Source organism: Phragmites australis, chromosome 22 (assembly GCF_958298935.1).
Source record: "Phragmites australis chromosome 22, lpPhrAust1.1, whole genome shotgun sequence".
NCBI classification, from domain to species: Eukaryota; Viridiplantae; Streptophyta; class Magnoliopsida; order Poales; family Poaceae; genus Phragmites; species Phragmites australis.
Genome location: NC_084942.1, coordinates 1,494,623 through 1,506,096, shown reverse-complemented (window position 1 = coordinate 1,506,096; position 11,474 = coordinate 1,494,623).

Sequence of the window (11,474 nt, the reverse complement as noted above, 5' to 3'; positions counted from 1 at the left end):
TGCACCTCTAGCTCATATCTTTGATCAGCTTGAGCCACCTTCGCTACCTTATATTCAGATCCGCCTGTGTGAAGATGTACTTGAGGCTTTTGTGATCTGTGTAGATACGGCACAAGTTTCCCATAAAGTAATGATGCCAAATTTTCAGAGCGTGCACGATAGCAGCAAGCTCTAAGTCATGCGTCAGATAATTCTCCTCATGGCGCTTCAACTGACGTGAGGCATAAGCTATGACCCGGCCTTCTTGCATAAGAACGCAGCCGAGGCCCATGCGAGAAGCATCACAATAGACGTCAAAGCCCTTGTCCACATCAGGCTGAGCGAGAATGGGAGCGATCATGAGCAGCTTCTTCAAGGTCTGAAAGGCGGATGCACACTCACTTGACCACTCAAACTGGTTGCCCTGCTTCAACAATTCGGTCATTGGCTTGGCAATTTTGGAGAAGTTCTCGATGAACCGGCGGTAATAGCCCACAAGTCCGAGAAAACTCCAGATGTCAGTGACATTCTTGGGCTGCACCCAATTGAGCACATCCTGCACCTTGCTCAGGTCAACTGCAACACCGTTCTCTGACAAAACATGACCTAGAAAAGCCACCTCCCTGAGCCAAAACTCGCATTTGCTAAACTTGGCATAAAGTTGATGGTCTCTGAGCCGGTCAAGAACAATACGGAGGTGCTCAACATGTTCTGCATCAGTCTTTGAGTATATAAGAATGTCGTTGATGAAAACCACGACAAACTTATCCAATTCCTCCATAAATACCATGTTCATCAAGTACATGAAGAATGCCGGCGCATTCGTCAATCCAAAGGACATGACGGTGAATTCATACAGGCCATAGCGAATCGAGAAAGCCGTCTTCGGAATATCCTCCAGTCGGACTTTGATCTGATGATAGCCTAGTCTCAAGTCAATCTTCGAGAAAACCCGGGCTCCAGTCAATTGATCAAATAGAATATCAATCCTAGGGAGAGGATATTTGTTCTTTATAGTGACCTCATTCAACGGACGGTAATCAACACACATCCGCAGGGTACCATCCTTCTTCTTCACAAAGAGTGCTGAGCATCCCCAAGGCGAGGAGCTCGGACGAATGAACCCCTTCTCCAGCAACTCCTTCAACTGCTTTTTCAGTTCCGCTAATTCATTAGGTGGCATCCGATACGACCTCTTCGAGATTGGCGCCGTTCCGGGCATGAGATCAATAGAGAACTCAATTGCTCGGTCAGGCGGCATTCCTGGCAATTCATCCGGAAAGACATCCAGGAATTCCCACACCACAGGAATACTCATCATGTCTACAGTGGGGACATCCTTCAAGGCGAAGAGACAAGATTTGACACCCTCTAGCTTCAATTGAATTCAGATGCCAAACGGACCATTTAGAGTAAATGTTCGCTGGGCACAATCTAACACGGTATTGTTCTTTGAGAGCCAGTTCATCCCCAATATAATATCTATTCCCTTCAAGTTCATCACTAACAAATTTGCCCCAAAAGATATCTCGTTGATGATCGCTGGGGCGTTGGACACGCATTGCTTAACAAGGACCTTGGCTTCAGGTGCATCTATGAGGTAAGGCGTGGGGATGGTGCTAACTGTCAACCCATGACGTCAAACATAACTTGCCTCTATGAAGCAATGAGAAGCTCCAAAATTGAAAAGAACAACTACAGGTGCAACGACAGAGTTAGAATGCATATGCAACGTACCCATCAGGACGGTGTCACCCTCCTGAACGTCATCGGCAGTGGTGTGGCGTGCGCGACCACGCTTGGGGACGTGGGTCGCCTGGGAGGACTGAAGCACCGACTGAGCTGGTGGTGGCCTGGAAGCGGCCACCGTGGCTCCTGGCCTTAGATACTAGCAATCACGCACGTAGTGGTCGACACGACCACAGTTGTAACAAGGGCCGTCGGGGCCACCGGTCATACTGCTTTGCGAACCGACTGGTCGTGGATGCTGTCCCTGTGGAGTGGAGAAAGCCTGCCGCTGCATGAGCCACATCAGACGTGGAGCACCCGACGTCAGCACGCGAGATGGTGGAGGTAGACTCTCCGTGCGGGCGCGCTGCGAGCTCCCGCCCATGGAAGGCGAGCAACCCATCTTGCGCTTCTTCTCCTCCTGGTGGTTCTTGTATTTGAACTCCACTGAGAGAGACGTGCTCACCAACTTGTTGAAGTCGGTGAACTTGTGTGCAAAAAACCGGTCCTGTATCTTCGAGCTGAGGCCATTGACAAAGTGGCGTTGCTTCCGCTCGTCATTGCTGACCTCCTCAGGAGCGTACTATGCGAGGTGGTTGAACACCTGCACGTACTCCATCACGGGCCAACCTCCTTGCTTGAGGTCCTCAAACTCCCGCCTCTTGATCTCCATGAGGCCGCTTGGGATATGGAAAGAACGGAAGGCCCAGCGGAACTCCGCCCAGGACACCCGGTGATTGACGAGGTGCATGGCTAAGAAGTTAGACCACCACGTGCCCGCTGGAACCTAAAGTTGGTGGGCGACGTAGAGCGCCTTCTCGTGTTCCTCGCATCTGAGGAGAGCATGCAACAAGTTATCACAATTTACAAGTTCTTAAGCATGCAACAAGTTATCACAATTTAAAGCAAAAGAGAGCTAGGAGGATACTAAAATCTGCTCAACTCCTAACCAGCAAAAGAACTAAGCAACGGAAGACTAAAAGCTATACAACAAAAGAGGGATGGAGCCATATGCCCTTAGGCTCCATCACAAAAGCACGATCACCCAGAGTAGGATGCACTACTCTTGCCCACCAGCTGCATCGGCGGACACGAAGTAGCCAAACACCATCTCTCCCTTAGCAACAGGAGTACCTGAAAGCGCAGGCATGAGTATGAAGGTACTCGCAAGACTTAAACCATATAGAGCATATATACATAGCTCGACTCCAAGGATTATGCATTGATCATTACCAAGGATGAACTACAGGTTAAGTAAAACATATGCACTAAGCATCCTAGACATATGTGTGAGCGACTGAAACTTTACCAAAACATATGAAAACTACCATGCATCTAACAACTGAACAAGTGTAACTGTAACAACATGTATATCAATAAGTAACAAGTGCCCACATCACCATCTCCCACATATCGAACCACAAACCATACTCAAAACTCTACGACCGGGTGCAAATGAAACAATAGCATGCTCATAACCGAGAGCGCGGCAGTTCGAACTGTTTATACACCTTGCAGGGGGTACTCCTGGACCCACCTGCTAAAGTGCATACAAGGGGGTACTCGTGACAACCTTTTCCAACCAACTCCAACCGTGTGGGGCATGCATCGCTCGGCGCGGCGATACTAAAACTACTCCTAGAGCAAACTAGTACCGCTTACAAATCCGCCCACTCGCACCGTCGATGTCCACGCCCACAAAGCCATAGCTGCGAAGCTATTCAGCTCGCCTTACCACTAGATTGACATGTGGTGAGTAAGGCAAGTGCTAAAGCCAACTACCCCGACGATCGGCCTTGAACGATGCAAGCGGCCTACGGTGTCCGATTTTCCTCTACCGACCTACCCAGGGGAACTCCACATCTGGGCAGGACAAAACACCATCCTAGCACCGCCCACACCTCATCTCATTCTCACCACTCATACAACCATCTCAACCTCAACAAGTGTATGTAACCATAAGGAGGTCCTATGCTCGCGAACAATGGAATGCGCTGTTGTTCGACTTCTAGACAATTTTCCGGAGGTTCCGGACTTTCCAGAGCTGCTCCTATTTAAGGGGAAATTTGCTAAATCGATTTGCGATCTTTTCCACTCCAAAGGGGATATGTTTGGGAGAGTTTAGAGAGTCTAGAACTTAACTAACCACCTAGCAACTCAATTCCTAAATCAAATCTCATCTAAATCCTTATTTTGGTTCAAAACCTCAAAAACTCATGAACTTTGCTAAAACTCGAAATCGACCAACCAAACCATGAATTCTTGCTATGGGGAGCCTAAGAGACTTACTCAAGATGCTTGTGGAGTTGGGTGACCGCCAGGAAGTGGAGGAAATGGAGGGAAATCGAAAAACTCCGGTGTTCCTTGTGCTTCAACCAAGAACACCAAAAGACATCAAATTCGGTTCGAATCTTTCAAGAAAAACAAAAATGAATTAGATGGATGAGTAGCTTATGAGCTCTAGAATGCAATGGTACCACATGCATACCTTCAATCGTTCTCTAGAGCTCGGATTTGAGAAGAAATGGAGAGTGGGCTTGAGAGAGAGGGGGAGAGGGAGAGCTCCCAGCTACTGCTACATGTGTGGGAGTGAGGAGGAGAGAGAAGGAGCAGGTGAGCTGCTCCTTTTGGAGTGGAGAAGGTGTGGGGCTAGGTGGGTCCCACGTGTTAGAGAGAAAAATATCCGTTTTAACTGTGACTTTAATTCTTTTCTCTCCCAAATTTCTTTCTCTAATCCGAATGACTTTAAACGAATCACTCTAGAGAATTACACAAAATTAAACATAATACTTAAGAAGCATAATTATGCTTAATTATATGATTATGGAATTTAGGACGTGACAACCATGTTGCGAGCGCGGTCACAAGAAACGACCAGATGCAGCGAAGGAGCGGGCAGAAAAGGACACCGGAGAGAAGGAAGGCGAGCAGGAGACTCAAGGAGCAAAAATAGATGGGAAAAGAGATTGAATCACCCAAAGAGCAACCGCTCCCGAAATATATCCTATGGGGCCAAGATGATAGGGCACACCTCCACCATCCGAGTCCATCGGTTGCCCGATCGACCCCGGCTAGGGCGGAGTCCCCCTGTCCCTGCAGCACCGCCGCTGCTCCTCTTCTAGAAGCTACCTCAAAGGCTGAGGTCAACTGAGCCCTGGTGGGCAGCTCGGCCATATAGGCCTTGAAGCGGCCCACCAGGTCGAAGCCACCTCCTTTCTCTTTTTTTCTTTTTGAAATTTGCACAAATTCAAATCTGACATCAACTAAAATTCGAATTTTAAAGGGAAAAGCCCTCAAATTCCAACGAGCAGTTTGATCAAGGAATGTGATTCAATACTGGCAGTCTTAGAGAAGCTAGAAGAACAAAGGCCCCTCTTCACATAGGAAAATAATTTTAGGAAAATTTTGAAAACACGCATTCTGAAGCTTCTCAAGTATAAGGAAGAATATTGGAGAAAAATATACACTATCAGACGGATAAAATTTTATGATGAAAGCACAAAGTTTTTCATGTAGCAGGTCATAAAAGATATAGAAGAAACACAATCACCAGTGTGGAGGCATAGGATGGAAGAATAGTCACAGATCATTATGAAAAAGGCCATATCCTATGGGAAACTTATAAGGAAAGAATGTGTCATAGCCTATAATTTTGCAATACATGTCATTGTGCATTCATAAGCATCATGGGCACGATCTCTGCATTTTTGGAGCAATTGTTGAATGCATTTGAATTCAAATTGAAAATTAAATGAGAAATGATGCACTATGACGCAACTAAAAAAATTCACTATACAATATAGGCCTGGAAATAATTTTGTCAATTACTACACTAGTAATATTAATACTAGTGATTTTTCCTAAATTTATGGGAATTAAATTGAAGACATAAAAAATCATGCACGATTCAAAATCTGGCTGTTTGTTTGAATTTTAGTTCATATTCTACAGCAGCTTTGTGAGTGAAACCAGTTGGAATGGGGTCCTTGTCAATTGTAGCGGCTGCACAAAAACTGGCTCGAATTTTGGGGTCTTCTAGAAGCCTCAAACTAACAGACATTGAAAAAGACACTGTTTCACTCACAAAGCTGCTCTCTCTATGCGTATTCAAGATTAACAGTTTGCCGGGCCTGACTTGCCTTCCACGGTCCATGTGCTGCCTCACCTCCCTCGAAGATCATGCCATCACAAACTGTGTTCAGGGATCATTGCAACTGTGTAGCAGCTGCATGTTTTTTTCTGCTGTGCCATGGCCTTTCTATTTTTTTCTCTTGTTTTGAATGGCCTTTTGATCTAAGGCATGGCATGCGCAGAAAGAATATATAACTCCTAAGGAGACTGCAAAATTGCTTTACAATTTTGTATTGTAAACTTTTACTGGAGTATCATTCACAGTGTGCTAGTTGCTAAAGCTTTTTTTCGTAGACTGTTGCTTAAACTTTTGTTAGCACATGGAATTTCATCACTTGAATAACCAAGGTTACTTTAGAGAAGTATATGCTTTAATGCTACTTAAGAAAAAAGTAATTTCGAACAGTTACTCTATTATGCTTAGAATAAAAGAATTTTAAGGAGTTCAATCTTGTATAATCCTGCAAGCACCATAAGTTGTTACAATTGGCTAACTTCAGTAATTGCACATTTGCACTGCGGCCGGTGGAGGTGTAGAAAAAATGACGAGAATTGAGAACACCTTAATTCTTGAATCTGAATGATGTTGTAGTTCTAAATACTTGTATATCATTGCAGTCAACATCTAAGGAGCTACTTGGGATGAAAATGTACATAGAGATTGGACAACAAATACATTTTGATATATATGTCGATGCTATTATTTTGTAATTACGAAGCCAAGTCAAGAAGCACACTCGAGCTCGGCAATTTCTTCTCTAGCAATTCGATGGAGACAGAGATATGTCGCTCTATGGAGATGGAGACGGAGATATGCCCGGCTGGAGAGAGGCGAGAGAAAGGTCCACGCCTCCTTGCAGAAGAGACGAAGCAAGGCTGTTACTTACAAACACGACTGTGAAATAATTTAGTAGGATGTTACTATTCAGATAATTCTATAGGGCCATCTGTGCAAATATTATCACAAACAGTTAAAAAAAACTGTCTGTAATGATGACGAGACGCGTTCGAAAATAGTGGGACGTTTTTAGTACAGACGGTTCTCATTTAGAATTATCTTTAATATTAATACAGACAGATCGTATTTGGAGCCGTCTGTGATAAAGCAAATATCACAAACGGCTCCAAAAAGGAACGGTCTGAGAAAATTGCCAGGAAAGTGGGACACTTTAAATTAGTACAAATGATTGTCCATTCCCTCGCTCCTGATTGGCCTGTTGCGTCCTCCCATGGATCGCCCCCCCCCCCCCCCCCCTCACATCACGAACGGCCATCAAATCGAACGATTGTGCTCCCACGACTGCATCCTCCCACTGCTTAGCATCAAATCAAATGGTCACCTCCTCACATCACGCGCATCACTCCCCCGAAACCCCTAAAACAAACCCATCCAAATCACATCGCACAAAGCAAAAAACCAATCCTCCTCCTCCTCCACCTCCAAATCCCCTCGGATCCCATGAGATAGAAGGTACCAGCGGCAAGCTGAAGAAGGCGGCGGCGGCAGGGAGGCGAAGGTGACGGCCACAGGCTTCACCGTCGGCGAGGAGTACGTTGAGGTGTTCTGCGGGCCGCTGATCGTTGGCGCCGGGCCGACGGGGCTGGCGATGGTGGCGTGTCTAGCAGTGTGCGGCGTGCCGTACCTGCTGTTGAAGCAGTACAACTGCATCGCCTCGCTATGGTGCCACCGCACGTACCACAGGTTGAAGCTGCATCTGCCCAAGCGCTTCTGCGAGCTGCCGAGCATGCCCTTCCCGGTCAACTTCCCCACGTACCACACCAGGGAACAGTTTCTAGAGTACCTCGACGACTATGCCACCACGTACGGCATTCGCTTGGTGTTCCATCAGGCCGTTGTCAGCGCTGAGCACGACGATGAGTTCTGGCGGGTGCGCACCAAGGAGGTCATCACGGCGGCGATTGATGGCAAGGAGGCCGTCCTCAACAGCACCACCACAGAGTACCCCAAGAAGTAGCAAGCTCTGATTTGATCTGATCTGATTAGTCATGTGGTGGTGGTGTTCTTGTCTTCTGTGTATCTAGTGTTGCGCCATGTATAGAAGTTGTTCGTGCTGCGATTTTTGTGGTCTGATGATTTAATGAGAAGAAGGGCAAGTGCCTTGCTTTCTTTCTTTGTTTATGAATCTGATTTTGGTGTCTTGCTCTGATTGCACTGCTAGCTTATCCGTGAGGGTACTATATCTCGGATAGATTTGTGCTGTGAGACGTAGATCATCAAATGGGGATGAATTTCAGATGAGCTAAATTTTCATTTCAGACGACTCAAGATAACGAGCCGTCTGTACTTATTACACTAGTTCAGATGGCTCGATATTGGAGCCGTCTGTACTATTCTACTAGTACATACGGCTCCAATAACGAATCATCTGTACAAATTATTTATACAAATGGTTCAAAATTCGTATGTATAAATCTGATTTATATGGACTTTTTTCACAAACGGTTCGAAAAAACGTCCCGCACGAGATTTTTGAACTGTCTGTACAAATATTTTCTCTAATAATGAAAAAAAAATCCATTCGCTTCTCCAGCCAAGAAGAAAATACAAATTTTGACTGTCAGGTTTCTTTCATTCTTGTTCTGAAGTTGTTTCGCAGATGAATTAATACTGAGATCCCTCAGGCCATCGATCTGTGCATGTGGCTTCTGAATCGGTCGTTGCATTGCGTCTAGTCTAGATTATCCTTTTTGTTGTGCGATGGGACTTGGACATTGGTTGCCTTGTGCTCTGAGATTTGAAAAGCTGCTTTAATTTGGTACAGGGATTCTCTTGGCATCGGACGAACTGGCAATGCATGCAAAAAATTTCATTATTCTGTCGTCTGAGCGGGCTGTGCACACCGTCTAGGGCTGGAACTGGACCACCGGACTTGCTAAAATTTGGACTAGTCTAGGGCTGGACCAGGATAGTCCTAGGCCTACCAGGACTACTTTGTAGGTCCACCTCCGTCACAATCGACAATGACAAAAACACAAAATAAGAGACCCACTGGACTACTGGAACAGAAATTGTTATGGCATCCCTTCCTTTGTTCCTTTTTTGGCATGCACTGGATTGTTTCTCTTACAATAACAAAATCACCATCTTTGGAAGGGAAAAAACATAAAGAGAGATGCACTTAACTTGGACCTGTATAAGAAAACAGAGATGCACTATTATTAGCAGACCATAGTTGTCAAACGCAAAATTATATTTTTATGTCAAGATCATGAACCGATGGGTTCGAAACTTTTGGCCATTGCATCCTTGAGCTGTCTGCAACCTTGTTGATCAATTTCTTAAGCCAAGGTAACTCAGACTTTGATGACATGACCAGTGAGATCGCAGATGTGCATTTTTCCCATAACAACTCTAATCAATTAAGCGATAAGACGCATGAATAAAAAATTTTAGGAGCCATATTGGAGAAGAAAGATAGGAAAGTTAGTAGTGTTAGTTCATGAGGCAAGGATAGAAGGAAGTCATGTACCATGAGTTGATAGAAGGGAGATGTGCGTAGCTTCTTCTAGACGCTGCTGCTTTCGCTTGAGCACTCGCAGTCACCTCCCACGCAAGTGCCAGCTGGCCGATGGCTGCTGCCTCCGCCCAAGAGCTCCATGGTCCCTCCCACGCCAGCGCCGGCTGGCCACTTCGTGCCGTTGTCCTTGCAAAGGCTTCTCTCTACTGCGCACATGCGAGCTCACTGTTTTCTTATATTGCGGTGGATCTGTGTAGGCCGTCATTGGAGATACGATGAAGAAGCCATCCACAAGGCCTGGTATGGAAGGGCGTGGGGAAAGGATGCTGTAGGCTGTAGTACGTGAGGCCGTTACTCCTGCCGCCGCAGCCCTATCCTTATCGGTGGACCGGTGGGGCGCGTAGCGGTCGATCATGACGATGCTACTTTAGCAGTGAGCTGCGGCAGGACACGGGATGCACATGGCGACCACCGAATCCGGTGGCATGGGAGAGCCATGGTCGAGTTGCCTTACAAATCTCGGCTGCTGGACCTGGCTCCGGCAAGGTCGTGGATGTCTAAATCTGCTACCAGGATGGTCGAGGTGGTTGTGGCACTCGGTATCTTGTGAGGTCGAGGCGGCCGCCACCGAGAGAGCAGCAGCGACGTCACCGCGCCCTCCCCACCGTCGACCTGGCCTCATAAACGGAGGCGCGGTGGGAGGAAGCGGAATGGCGGTGGGAATCAGGCCCCCCGAAGGAGAGGTGGCGGCGGGGGCGACGACCGGGGTGGAAATCGGGAAAAGGAGGTTGGACTGACCTCGGTGATGATGACGATCCGGGAGGGCGGGGAAGCAGCTCCTCCTTAGGGATGAGCAGCAGGCGCTCAAGGTAGTTCATGTCGGCGAGCGCACAACTCGTGGCAAACTCCATGAACCAGAGACCCTGGTTGGTGCAGTCCACCATGGGGCCCAGGGGTCGGATCCGTCATGTAGCTGGCCACCGTCGAGGGAGCTAGCTCGGCGGCGTCCATGGCAGGCGGTGGCACTCGGTGCACGGTGGTGGGGCGTTGTGGCGAGGGAGACAGGAAAGGGAGGCGTGCGGGAGGACCGGGAAACGGAGTCGGTCCTCGTCATGGCCGCGCCGCGTGCAACCATCCTTATCGCAGAAGGGACCATAGGCTGGGGAGGCCATCCTTATCTGTGCATTCGAGCCTCTCGTCTGTCGCCACGTGGAGCGGGGCGCACATCCAACCACAGCGACGCAAAACCATCCAGTTATCAAGACCCCGAACCTGGGTTCCCCTGTGCCTCCTGTATCAGTCCCTGGATCAAGTAGCTGATACACACAGAATTCAACAGAATGATATCAAATACATACTTCGAATACAAATAAGTAAAATAAATACCTAAAAAGAGAAAAGATGGTTTAGTGGACAAGAATCCACAGCAGACCAGCCAGGTAGAAGAGCCTACAGCACAGCTGAGCGAAATAACGATGCAACCCAATGCCACAGGCAACTCGGGTGCGGACGCGACCTTAGACTTCTTCTCTTCGACTCAATTTGGGTTGAGGCTGATCTCCAACTCAACAATCTGAAAGCAACAAGACTGAGTATAGAAGTTACTCAACAAGTCCTATACTACTTCAAGGGGTTGATAGATGCATAATAGATATTTCAAAGATAAGGCTATATGGCATAGTTTTGAGCGTAAAGCAGGTTTTATGCAAATATCCAATTATATTCTCCACTATTAACCTTCTGAAATAAATGTAATAAAGCTTTTGAAAACAACTGCAGGCATCTTCTGTTGGTACTGAGTATCACCTCAAGTCCCCAAGGTATTAGAAAGTAACCTGGTAACAAAGCTGTCAAAATGGTTTTAAAAGTAAAACAGTTCAGGCATCTTCTGTTGGTACTGAGTATCACCTCAAGTCCCCAACGTATGAGAAGGTGACCTGATAGCAAAGCTGTCGAAATAGTTTTAAAACCGAAACTAGGGTAACAAGTTGTATCTGGGGTTTTCGGTCCTGGGAGGGGCTATACCTCACTCCGCAGTCCCTTTTATCACATCTGATGTACCTCTAGTACCACACAGCTTTTGACGGATCGAGCTAGGAACCACATCACACGGACCTCTAGTCCACACACTCACTCATCAAGACGCACGCCCCCGAA